Raw genomic sequence first — 10792 nt, 5'->3', positions numbered from 1 at the left:
TAGAAACCCAAAATAAAAGTATGAACCTGAAAATTAGCATGATGTGTCCCCTTTAAGGTATCCCTACGTATACTTTACTTCAATTTGATGCTACTTTATACTTTACTACGTTTCAGAGAGAAGTATTGTACACTTTAACGCCACTTAATTTATCTGACAGTAATAGTTACTAGTCACATTGCATATTCAGGTATTACATACAAAGCCTTGGATCAATCTGCAAAATATGATGTATTGTTATAGATTAAACTATACCAACAGTACAACATAATAGAACTTGTTTCAGTTTCACCAACCACAACATGAAAATTCTGCTTACACAGTAATTAATCAGTAAAAATAAAACAATATTATAATACATATAATAATCTAACATGGAGAGGGGCCATCTGTTCCATGAGGAATACTTTTACTTTTACGATTTTTCTGTTTATAAATACTTTTGCTTAAACAACATTTTTAGTAACTTGCATTGTATTATTGCTGCTTTTACTTAAGTAAAAGATCCGAACACTTCTTCCATCACTGATGTACTCTTCACGTTAATTGCTTGGATTAACATGGTGACGTCGCTTTAAAGAAGTCCACTGAAGCAGGAAACACAAGCAGTCAGACAATCTGAAATATTTGTAACAAACCCCCCAAGGTTAACCAGACTTATTTGGAAGAGAAAGCAAAAGCAAACCATAAATTATAACTCAAACTGTCTGTTGTAAACATCTGTTACAGTTTACAGACGAATTTCCTGGTTCAACCTTGACCTATACTGTACTTTCAGTTCTAAAGTCCTAAAAAGTGCTGTAGATAATCTGGCTAAACTGTTGGCTTGTTTACAGACTGTCTGATCATCCGGCCACTTGTGTTTCTTGCTCTGTCTGACTTTGTTCATATCATAGAAATAAAGGCCAAAACTATGACCTCAAGTTGTAATTAGCCGGAATTCTCCTTTAAGGACAATCGTAAATTGGTGGTCTTCCTGTAAACTATAAACTGGTTTTATTGTGTTTGCTTGACCACTCACACACCCACAATAGCCAGTGTCAGAATATGACCAAATAAAGTCCTCTGATCTCTGACTCGCAACAGTCTTTGACATTCTCATTGGCTTGACTATGAGCAACAACATTTTCCATTGAATTGTGCAGCTAAAACAAAAGGAAACAATAGCACCCTAGTCAAATCTGATTGCGCGAACAAATCATCTTTCAGAGGAAAAGACTAGTTGAGCAACATTTGAATGCTGGCATTGTACGACATGTTTTCCTCTGCCACACATCTTCGTAGTATTCTGCCTAATCCTCTTTTCCACAGTCTAGTCTGAAAAAGGCCTTTCACTCTGTGGCCTAAGGGACATGAATAATTGTTGATACAGAGGCTGTTTCATAAACTCCTAACACTGTAATCACACTCTGACAGATGTAGGCCTACTACACACACACACACACACACACACACACACACACACACACATACACGCACACACACACACATTTAACCCCCTCTCTCTCTTTTCCCAGTGACTCACTGCTCATATCAGCATAATGACCGCAGACTGATCCAGCCCACAGGGGCTGAGGGTTGGAGCAACACTGGGTTCTGAATAAACAATGAATGACGTGCGAGGAGGGGCTGGATGTGGCCGTAAACTAGTGTGCGTTTCACAACGTAAAAGGATACTCATAGTCCACAGACACTGGCCATACTGCACTGATTTAAAGCTGCAGTAGACAGAATCATTTTGGGCATCATTGGGCAAAAATTCCATAATAACTATCCTATTGGCTCCTCATTCAATGGAGGCAGCACTCAATCACTCACAATCTCCGATCAAATGGTCAAACTAGGCAGCGCTGATCAAATATAAATAAATATTATGTTACTGTAATGCCTATTTCACGCCTCAAATGTTTTCAGAAACATCTTGTAGTGTACTGTTTAGCTGTAAAATGAGAATGTTTTTTCCAGCTGGTGGGCGGTGCTTGGTATTTCCTCAACTGATCTCAACATGGCTGCCGGGTCACAAACTTTCTCATTTTACAGCTAAACAGTACACTACAAGATGTTTCTGAAAACATTTGAGGAGAGAAATAGGCATTACAGTAACAGAATATTGATTCATATTTGATCAGCGCTGCCTAGTTTGACTGCTTGATCGGAGTTTGCGAGTGATTGACAGATGCTCAGAGACGGGAAGGCTCCAGCTCGGCTCTGATTGGTTGTTTTCCTCCGGTCTGTAAAATCTTGCAGATGTTATTAAGAGCACCGGAGGACACCGGAGGACACAGAGGCCCATGATTCTTTCAGATTACCTGTCTCATGCACTGCTGTCAGGATATAGTGACCGTTTTATAAAAAAAAACTTTTTTTAATCATATTTGCTCCAATCTGCCTAATGCTTCTTTAAAAACAGCCCTGCTGGTTATTGTAAGACCCCTCTGAATCCAGAAAAATAGATGTTTTCCCATAAAGGGCCTTAGACGACATCAGTTCAATCCTTAACACCTCCTGAAACTCCAAATTTTCTGCGGATTATGAAATGAATGACATTTGACCAAATGCAGAACAATAGCTCGCAGCCTAACCTTTTGTCCCTGGCTAAGTGGCAGTATCCTGGTATAGATTCTGCAACGATGAAGCATGAATAGTAATTGTTTACCTGCAGTTGGTACAATGTCAACAGACTAATCCATCACATGCACCCCTGTCTACTTATTTATAGACAGGGGGAATAAATCAGGCGAGTGGATGAAAGTTGAAAAGACAAACACAAGGACACAAATAGGAGTCCCATAGATAATCCTTTAAACATTTTTAATCAAGACGTCAGCAACGGGGAAGACGAATGAAGCATCCATCCATCTGCAATTAAACCTGTGCATCATCATAATGTAGATATAATGTGATAAACAGCCCAACGGTGATATACTGATACTAATAGTGCAGCGAGTGATTTGAGCTTCATCATCGCTTGAGGTGTGCATTGTGATAAGGAAGGTAAATAATTTGAGCTATATTGGCGTTATGGGTTTACATTGTGAAACGCGGTGCTGAAGGATACAAACTACTGTATATGTTAGATATAATTTAGTGTAGCAGAGTGGGCGAGTTTGATTATCGACACAAAATGAACTTTCTGATGAAGCCCAAGCAAGCAGCCGATTAGACTGTTGTCAGGCTGTTACATAGACATTATCAGTCGTTATAAGCCCCATAGATATGGGTCAATAGGGGCCTACTACACCCACTAGTAGGTTTCATCATCTAATCACATGGTAGATCACCGAAAGAAGGTATAAAAGAACACGACAGTGACCTCTAGCGACTGCAGTTATTATGACAGGAGCAGAAGCAGAAGTCCGGTGCTGTAGTATAGACGGAGTGAAACTCCATAAGAGGTGGAGGTCAGGGATGATGGATGGGACACAAAATACAGGTTTTTCACCCAGGAGACCGGAGTTTGCATCCTGTGTGAAACCAACAATATGTAGTTGTCTTTGTGTTCGTAGTTATTTTAACCCAAAGCACAGTATTTTTCCCTAAACTATGTGTTGTTGTTTTTTGTCTAAACCTAAAGAAGTTGTAGTTTTGCTGCCTAAACCTAAAAAAGCCTTTTTGTTTGTGGTCAAAACGTGACATTTCCTTCAGTTTTACAACATGTTAGGACGTTTTGCTTATAAGTTTTGCTTTTCACTTGTACAACGTAGTAGGTGTAGTAGGCCCATGATGACCCACATCTATGGTGCTTATAACGACTTAAACAGCTCCTATAAATATGATATAACTAGGATTCCCATGTCCTTAATTCTTCTGAAATCAGTAAGGATATCAAATTTGAAATATTTAAATATCTGGTCCATGTCCTGTTTTTCTTTTAAAAATGTTTGTTTAATCATCTGACTGCATCATCTGACCAGTGGGGATCAACAGTTCAGTGGAAGACAGCGTCATAAAATCTTCCCAGGATTCGGCAGAAACGATTATCTCTTTGAAAATGTGCTTGCAACATGTTAATCTTGTGATTCCCTCGGACGCCTTCAACAGTATTGCTTTCACTGCGAACTCTCAATCACTTACTGGGAAAAGTCCCTCATTTGTTTCTACGCAAGAAACACTGTGAACACTTCAATATGCATCAATATTTTCCACATGAGCCTCATTTTGAAATTTGTAGAGAAATGCTCTGTGTCACTCTGTTTTTTTCATCTCCCACACACTTTGGTGTGCTGTCAGGAGGTGTACTCTTCTCTCCAATGTCATCAAATTCAAGGAATGGGAGATGGCACAACACCTTCAGACAGTCAGACGTGCAATATGATGGCTGGAGAAGGAATGCAAAGAGACAGGAAAACAAAAACAAAAAAAACGCTGTTAATCTCTGCCAAGTGTGTTTCCTTCGCTCTGAGATTTAAAGCTACAGTAGGCAGAATGTCTTTGGTATCATTGGGCAAAAATTCCATAATAACCTTTCAGCATATTGTAATTCAAGTGTTCTGAGAGAAAAGTAGACTTCTGCACCTCCTCATGGCTCTGTTTTCAGGCTTTAGAAAATCTAGCCCATGACGGGAGAGGTCATTTCAGAGTGCTCCTATTGGCTGTGCTCCAGCTGGTGGGCGGCGCATGGCATTTCCTCAACTGATGGCTGCCGGGTCACAAACTTTCTCATTTTACAGCTAAACAGTACACTACAAGATGTTTCTTAAAACATTTTATGAAAGAAATAGGCATTACAGTAACAGAATATTGATTCATATTTGATCAGCACTGCCTAGTTTGACCGTTTGATCGGAGTTCGTGAGTGATTGACAGCCGGCTCTCATAGACGGCAGACTCCAGCTTGGCTCTGATTGGTTGTTTTCCTCCGGTCTGTGAAATCTTGCAGATGCCATTAGGAGCACTGTAGGACACAGAGGCATTTGATTTTTTTCAGATTACCTGTCACATGCACTACTGTCAGGATATAATGCATTTTTTAAAAATAACTTTTTATAATAATTTTTGCTCTATTTCTACTGCTTTAAGCTGATTCTATCTGCTCCCCAAACAAAAGGTACCTCCAGGTACAACGCTAACTTTCAATGTCATTGGATTTGCCTGTGTGTTAGGGGAAGGGCGGGGTTGGGGATAGGGGTGTGGGTGGAGGTGGTGGGGGGGGCGTTGAGATTACAGTGAATGTCACCCTACCTCCTCTCTCAATCATCCACTTTCAATCCATCGCCGTCCCGGGGTTTTGCGAGACAGCTTGGCGATGATGCCAGTAAAATGGGATCAATAGCATAGGGAAAAACGGACCAGACAATCTCTTACCCCCTTGAACTTCTGTACCCGTGATTGATTTGTCCCCTGCCACAGCAGAGGAGACATTAGAGACAAGGAACATGTGTGTAGCTTCACATGTGTGTGTGTGTGTGTGTGTGTGTGAGCACCTGTGTACGTGTGTTGAAAGCATGTTTTTGTAAAAGTGGGATGTCTGCGCGCATGTGTGTGTGTGCTCGGTGATTGATGATCTGAAGCGCACACACATCATCAGCGAGGCATTTGCGAGGTGTGTGAGTCAGGAGCTGTCATCCCCCTCAGTCTCCCCAAGCAGAGGCCTCGGCTGCTGATTTATAGTAAATCATTAAAATCTGCTTATTATTGCAGCAGCTCATCACCGTCCCCCCCCCCCCCCCACCCCTGCCCCTCCCCATGCAGTCCCCGTAACCAGCCCCTCCCCCAACCAAAAACTTGCCACGCCACTGCAGACACACAGAGAGAGAGAGAGGAGATTCTCTGACCAGCTCAGCGACACTAACTTATGCACACAGAGTGATGGTCAGCAGGTTCTGGCACATTAAATCCATTTCTGACGCGCGTGTTTGAAGATAAATATACCAGATGTCTTGTTTCATAAACATCGGCTGAAGAAGCCAATGAAAGAATCTGGCGTTGTTCCTGAACAACAGCTGGAGCAGAGTGGAAGTATCTATCCGCAAAACAAAAGAAAAAGGATGAAGAAACTTTCTTATGGGCACTCACATGTGCATAAACACACACACACACACACAGCTGCACACCTCTACTGTCTTCTGTCTATGAAACTGAAAATGTGATGTGACTTGAACAGTGACAGGTGTGTTTGTCAAGGATGTGGCTGTCACTTCAAATCAATGGACGGCGGCATCTTCCCAGGGAGGCTTTCCACTTCTGAGGGTTTGACTGGTTACACTGCGCTTCAGTGCAGGTTGGAGAACAGTGAGTTGTCAAAGTGGCATCCAGGGAGCCCCGCTTAGGTGTCATCAGATCAACGAAGAAAAAATAATCCAAAAGTAGCTCATTTGAGCTTTTTATTTTAGTAATACTATAGCAGCTGTTATATACTGACTGGTGAGAAAGAAAGTCATTATCTGGCCGTCTATCCGTCTGAAGATCGTTAGCATGAACAAATCCGAGAATCACTGTTTTCCAGACGCACTGTTCAAGCGAGTTGTGCGGGGCGCAGAATGAAATGATGATAATCATTTCCACTGAATAACTCAAGTGAGAATCACAGCTTGTCTATTGTCGCTTTGCGGTGCGTGGTTTGTCAAATGCTTTTCAATTACAGCCTTTAACTTGAGGCACTATCACATCCCCATGAAGTGATTTTAATGGAGTTTGGTGCAATTGTTTGTTATGCGAGACAGGTCTTTTTCAGCGGAAAGCAAAGAGAGAGAGAGAGAGAGGAGGCTTGAAACTCAAATGAACTTTGGGGCGATAACACGACATGAACGGCTGAGCAGCGGAGTAGCTGGCTTAAATCTAGTCACTTCCTGTCACTGGTATTTAACTGAACATGTGTATGAGAGTTGGGGGGGGGTTGCTGTCCTACACGTAAGCCTAAAACTCAAAACATGGGTGCTGGCATCATGATTTGGCAGATACAGCATTCTGGGGCCTGATTGCTGTCTCCAACACCCCCAATCAGTCTGTCCTGTCCCACTTTTCTCTTCCAACCCTCCCTCTCTCTTCCCCCCCTGACGCGTACAGTACAACAGCCTCCTCCTCTCCATGCTGCCTCTAAAGCTCCTGGATCCTCGGAGCACAGGTGCAGGACTGCGGGGCTACAGCCCACAGGCCCTGGATGCCGAAACGGGAGAGGCGAGCCGAGCACACATGCAGAATTACAACACCTCCATTTCTCACACTGACATAATCCCCATGTTTTATTTGTCCCCTTGTAATTCTTTTTATATCTTGGGCTTATGTTCTTTGGCATCCGTTCAATCCCAGCCTCGGGACACGGGGCTCTACCAGGCCCATATGTGTGCCTTGCTCCAGTTAACGCATATTAGTTCCTTTGTAACTGTGACTAAACTGGCACATCTCAGCTGGGAGATGCACCCGGCTTTGACTGACAGCCCGTGTCTGGATCCTGTACTTTGAGTCTCGCGCAGACTTGTCAAACACGGGCCCCGTCAAAGCATCCCTCACTCTGCTGTCAAGCACAGGAGGCACGGAGAGCTGCAGAGGGTTCGCAGCTCTGACCACACGTCTCCGAATTACCTTACCCACTATATACTGTATGACTGTGAAGTAGAGAATGAATATTATCTCCCATTCCGATGTTCCTCAGTGGTACCGAAGCATGTCGCTGGCATGTTGCTGCTTTTCCTCAGTAGAGAAAATCCAAAGGGAAAAAACTAAGTGAAACATTTTTCATGCTTGCGTTTTGGCAAGATTGCCTGCGAGAGAGAAAAAAAGAGAGACTTGTATACCCTGATCAGATCAGTCACTAAAATTACATCGAGAAAGCTTTTCCAATAACAGCTTGATATTAGGACTTCAGCGCCGCGTTGATGTATGTCGTCGGCGGAGAAAATCTGTTAAGTCTGTGCCATGTGATGCCAACAGTCTTAAATATTGTTTTCACAACTGTGCAAGCTAATTACCTTTAATTTTTCATCTGTGCTCCAAGGGTTGTAAGAGACTGTGATTAGTGATTCATTACTTCTCATTACCTGGCCTGTCAAACTGTTTCCTTTACTTATTCAGGCTGATTAGCCGTACATGGCCCGCCTCTCTCAATGAGGCTGAGAAAGAGACCTCAAACGTGGTCGGCAGATAAGCAACTGTAAATAGTGATAATGAAGAGAGGGATAATGATGAAGAAAAGGAAAACAAGAAGAAAACAGAGGATTATGGTGATCATTGTCATGATGGAAACAAACTTTAACATTCACATCATTTCCGTTAAAGGGGACCTATTATGCTTTTGTGATTATCCCCTTTCCTTTAGTGTGTTGTATAGTGTTTTTGTGCATGTAAAAGGTCCGCAAAGTCACAAAGCCCAAAGTCCACGCCAAAGGGAATTACTCTGCCTGAAACGCCTTGATTGAAGTCCCGCCTTTTCCTCCGTAACGTGGTGATGTCACCAAGTAACACATTTTGCCTAGCGACTAGTTTGGCATGCCCTCAAACAAGTAAGGGATAAAATGGACAAAAATAACCCACCAGCTGTACATTATCACGGTTATTACATGGCTACTTACTTAAGCAATCAATAATTTGACACAAAAATGGTAGTCCGACATCAGAACTGCGCCCATAGCAACGGTCTGCTTTAAAAAAAAAATAACAGACCATAGAACGTCATGATTGACCAATCAGAATTGAGTATTCAACAAAGCCGTGTATTAAAGCTAGTTAGAGCAGAGCTGGAGCGGAGTCCGAAGAGTTTGGTTCGGTTGACCAATCACAACAGTGGGCCAGCTGACCAATCAGAGCAGACTGGGTTTTTCGATAGGGCGGGGCGGGAGCTCAAACAGAGCGTTTCAGACACAGGGTGAAAAATAAAGCGTTTTTTGAACATTAAAGCATTTAAACATGTTCTAGTAGAAGCCCCAAATACACTACTACTTGTATGAACCTGAAAATAAGCATAATGGGTCCTCTTAAATATCAATTAAAAATGACATCTGATCTTGGGTTGATAGATAAACCCCCACGCCAACAGTCATATCAGACATCCTATGAGATGGCATGTCCGCCTTTTCTCCAGAGAAGGGTTATTTATAGGTGTCAGAGAATGAAGATTGATTTACTGCAGGTTAACAGGATGTCTTTCTCAGCAAAAAGGTCAAGGTGAGCCTAAGCTTATGTGGATAAAAATATTTGAATCTATGTATTTCACTTGTCTGTCAAGCCAATCAGGCTGTGGAGGCATGACAGAACCTGATAACCTGCAAACTGCCTTTTTAGATGAAGCGATGACGCGATGAGTTCAAACATACAACAACACTGGGAGCGATGAAAAAAAAAAACAGGGCTGTATAAACTGGAAAGATGAGCCCTCACAGAGCAGCAAAAAAGCCTGAGTATGACATTGACTACGGTTGTGAGACGTTAACTAAAACATTCATCACCGTTAGGAGTAATTAACAAACTTCCTCGGCATTAATTAAAGGGCCCTGCTTTAAGGGAAACTGCGCTTAATTAGGAGCTTTGACAGGATGAGGCTTTAGGGATGATCCATATCCAGAGGGCTGTTGGAGGGGTACAAGTGACAGAATTTCCACAACACTGTGAGTTTTTTGGAGCATTTCCTCCACTCGCCACAAAACTCTGTGCCCTTGGTCAACTCACACAAGCTGGTGTGGTCTGGCCTGATCTGGCTTGGCATGGCTCTGAAAAACTATTGACAGGTATGACAGGTCTCCGATTAGCCAGTCAGCTGGAGGCCCAGACCTTGTCACCTGTCAGGCAGAGAGATGAAGGGTGAGTGAGCAGAAGAGGAGGAGGAGGAAGAGAGAAATTTAAGGTGAAAAAAGAGAGGAGAGAAAGAATTGGCGACAGTGGCGTACAGCGCTGACGGGGTACACCACAAATACAAGGAGCAGCGATAAAAACCACATGTATATCAGGCACGAGTCACCTGCAGAAGTGTTTGCGAAGCAGTCCATTACAAAAACCAGAGGGTTTGAGGATGACAAATGTGTACCCAAAGAATCTGTGATTGGATCGGGGATTAAGGGGGCTGGAGTGTCTCTGAAGGGAAACAGGCAGGAGACGGACGGACAGGGAGTGGAAGAAAGAGAGAGAGATGGAAGGTGGACAGTAAACGAATGTCAGACTGCCCGGGCAGGGAGACAGAGTGGCAGAGTGGGTGGGCTTTGACAGACACATCTCACACAGGCTGACAGCTCCGTCAATAGCCCCGGGATGGCCACCCTGATTGACAGCTAGCAGGTGGCGCATGAATGGAGTTGTCAGGCCGACTGTCAGTCAAAGTCACATCGCTGTGGCTACGAGGCCCCGGCTGAACAGGCACACAGCTGCCCAAGGTGATCTCTGGGCGTACAGGCAGGCTTTTGGCACGGGAGGCGGAGGCAGCTCAGATCATGCTAAAATCACCACACGTTGTAGCGGAAGCATACAATAGCCGTGTTGATTGGGCCTATTTCATACTAGTGGGCAGATCTGGTACACACACATGGGTGGAACCACTCATTTACAAAAAAAAGTAGGAAAAAAAAAGGATTTGAATGTACTATCAATGCATCTCTGCAGTTTTTCCATTTCCTTGGTTCCCCTTAATTGAGCATTGTTCCAGCACGAGGGCATGAAGCATAGGAGTTAATGGGCAATAATTATATGTGAGAGAGGCTTTCTCCCTGGAGTGGAATCCAGAACAAATGGAAGCTCCGATGTGCAACATTCTACTTCATTACATCTGCCGCGATTAAAGCCCGAACATCTGGCACCATATCCTGACAGATAGACAAGACTTCTGGACTGGAAGGGAAATCGAGCGATATTTACAAAAAATGTAACACAG

The sequence above is a fragment of the Sebastes umbrosus genome, chromosome 4, assembly GCF_015220745.1.
Source record: "Sebastes umbrosus isolate fSebUmb1 chromosome 4, fSebUmb1.pri, whole genome shotgun sequence".
Classification (NCBI taxonomy): Eukaryota; Metazoa; Chordata; class Actinopteri; order Perciformes; family Sebastidae; genus Sebastes; species Sebastes umbrosus.
The sequence above is the reverse complement of the archived record's forward strand: the minus strand, read 5'-3'. Positions refer to the sequence as shown.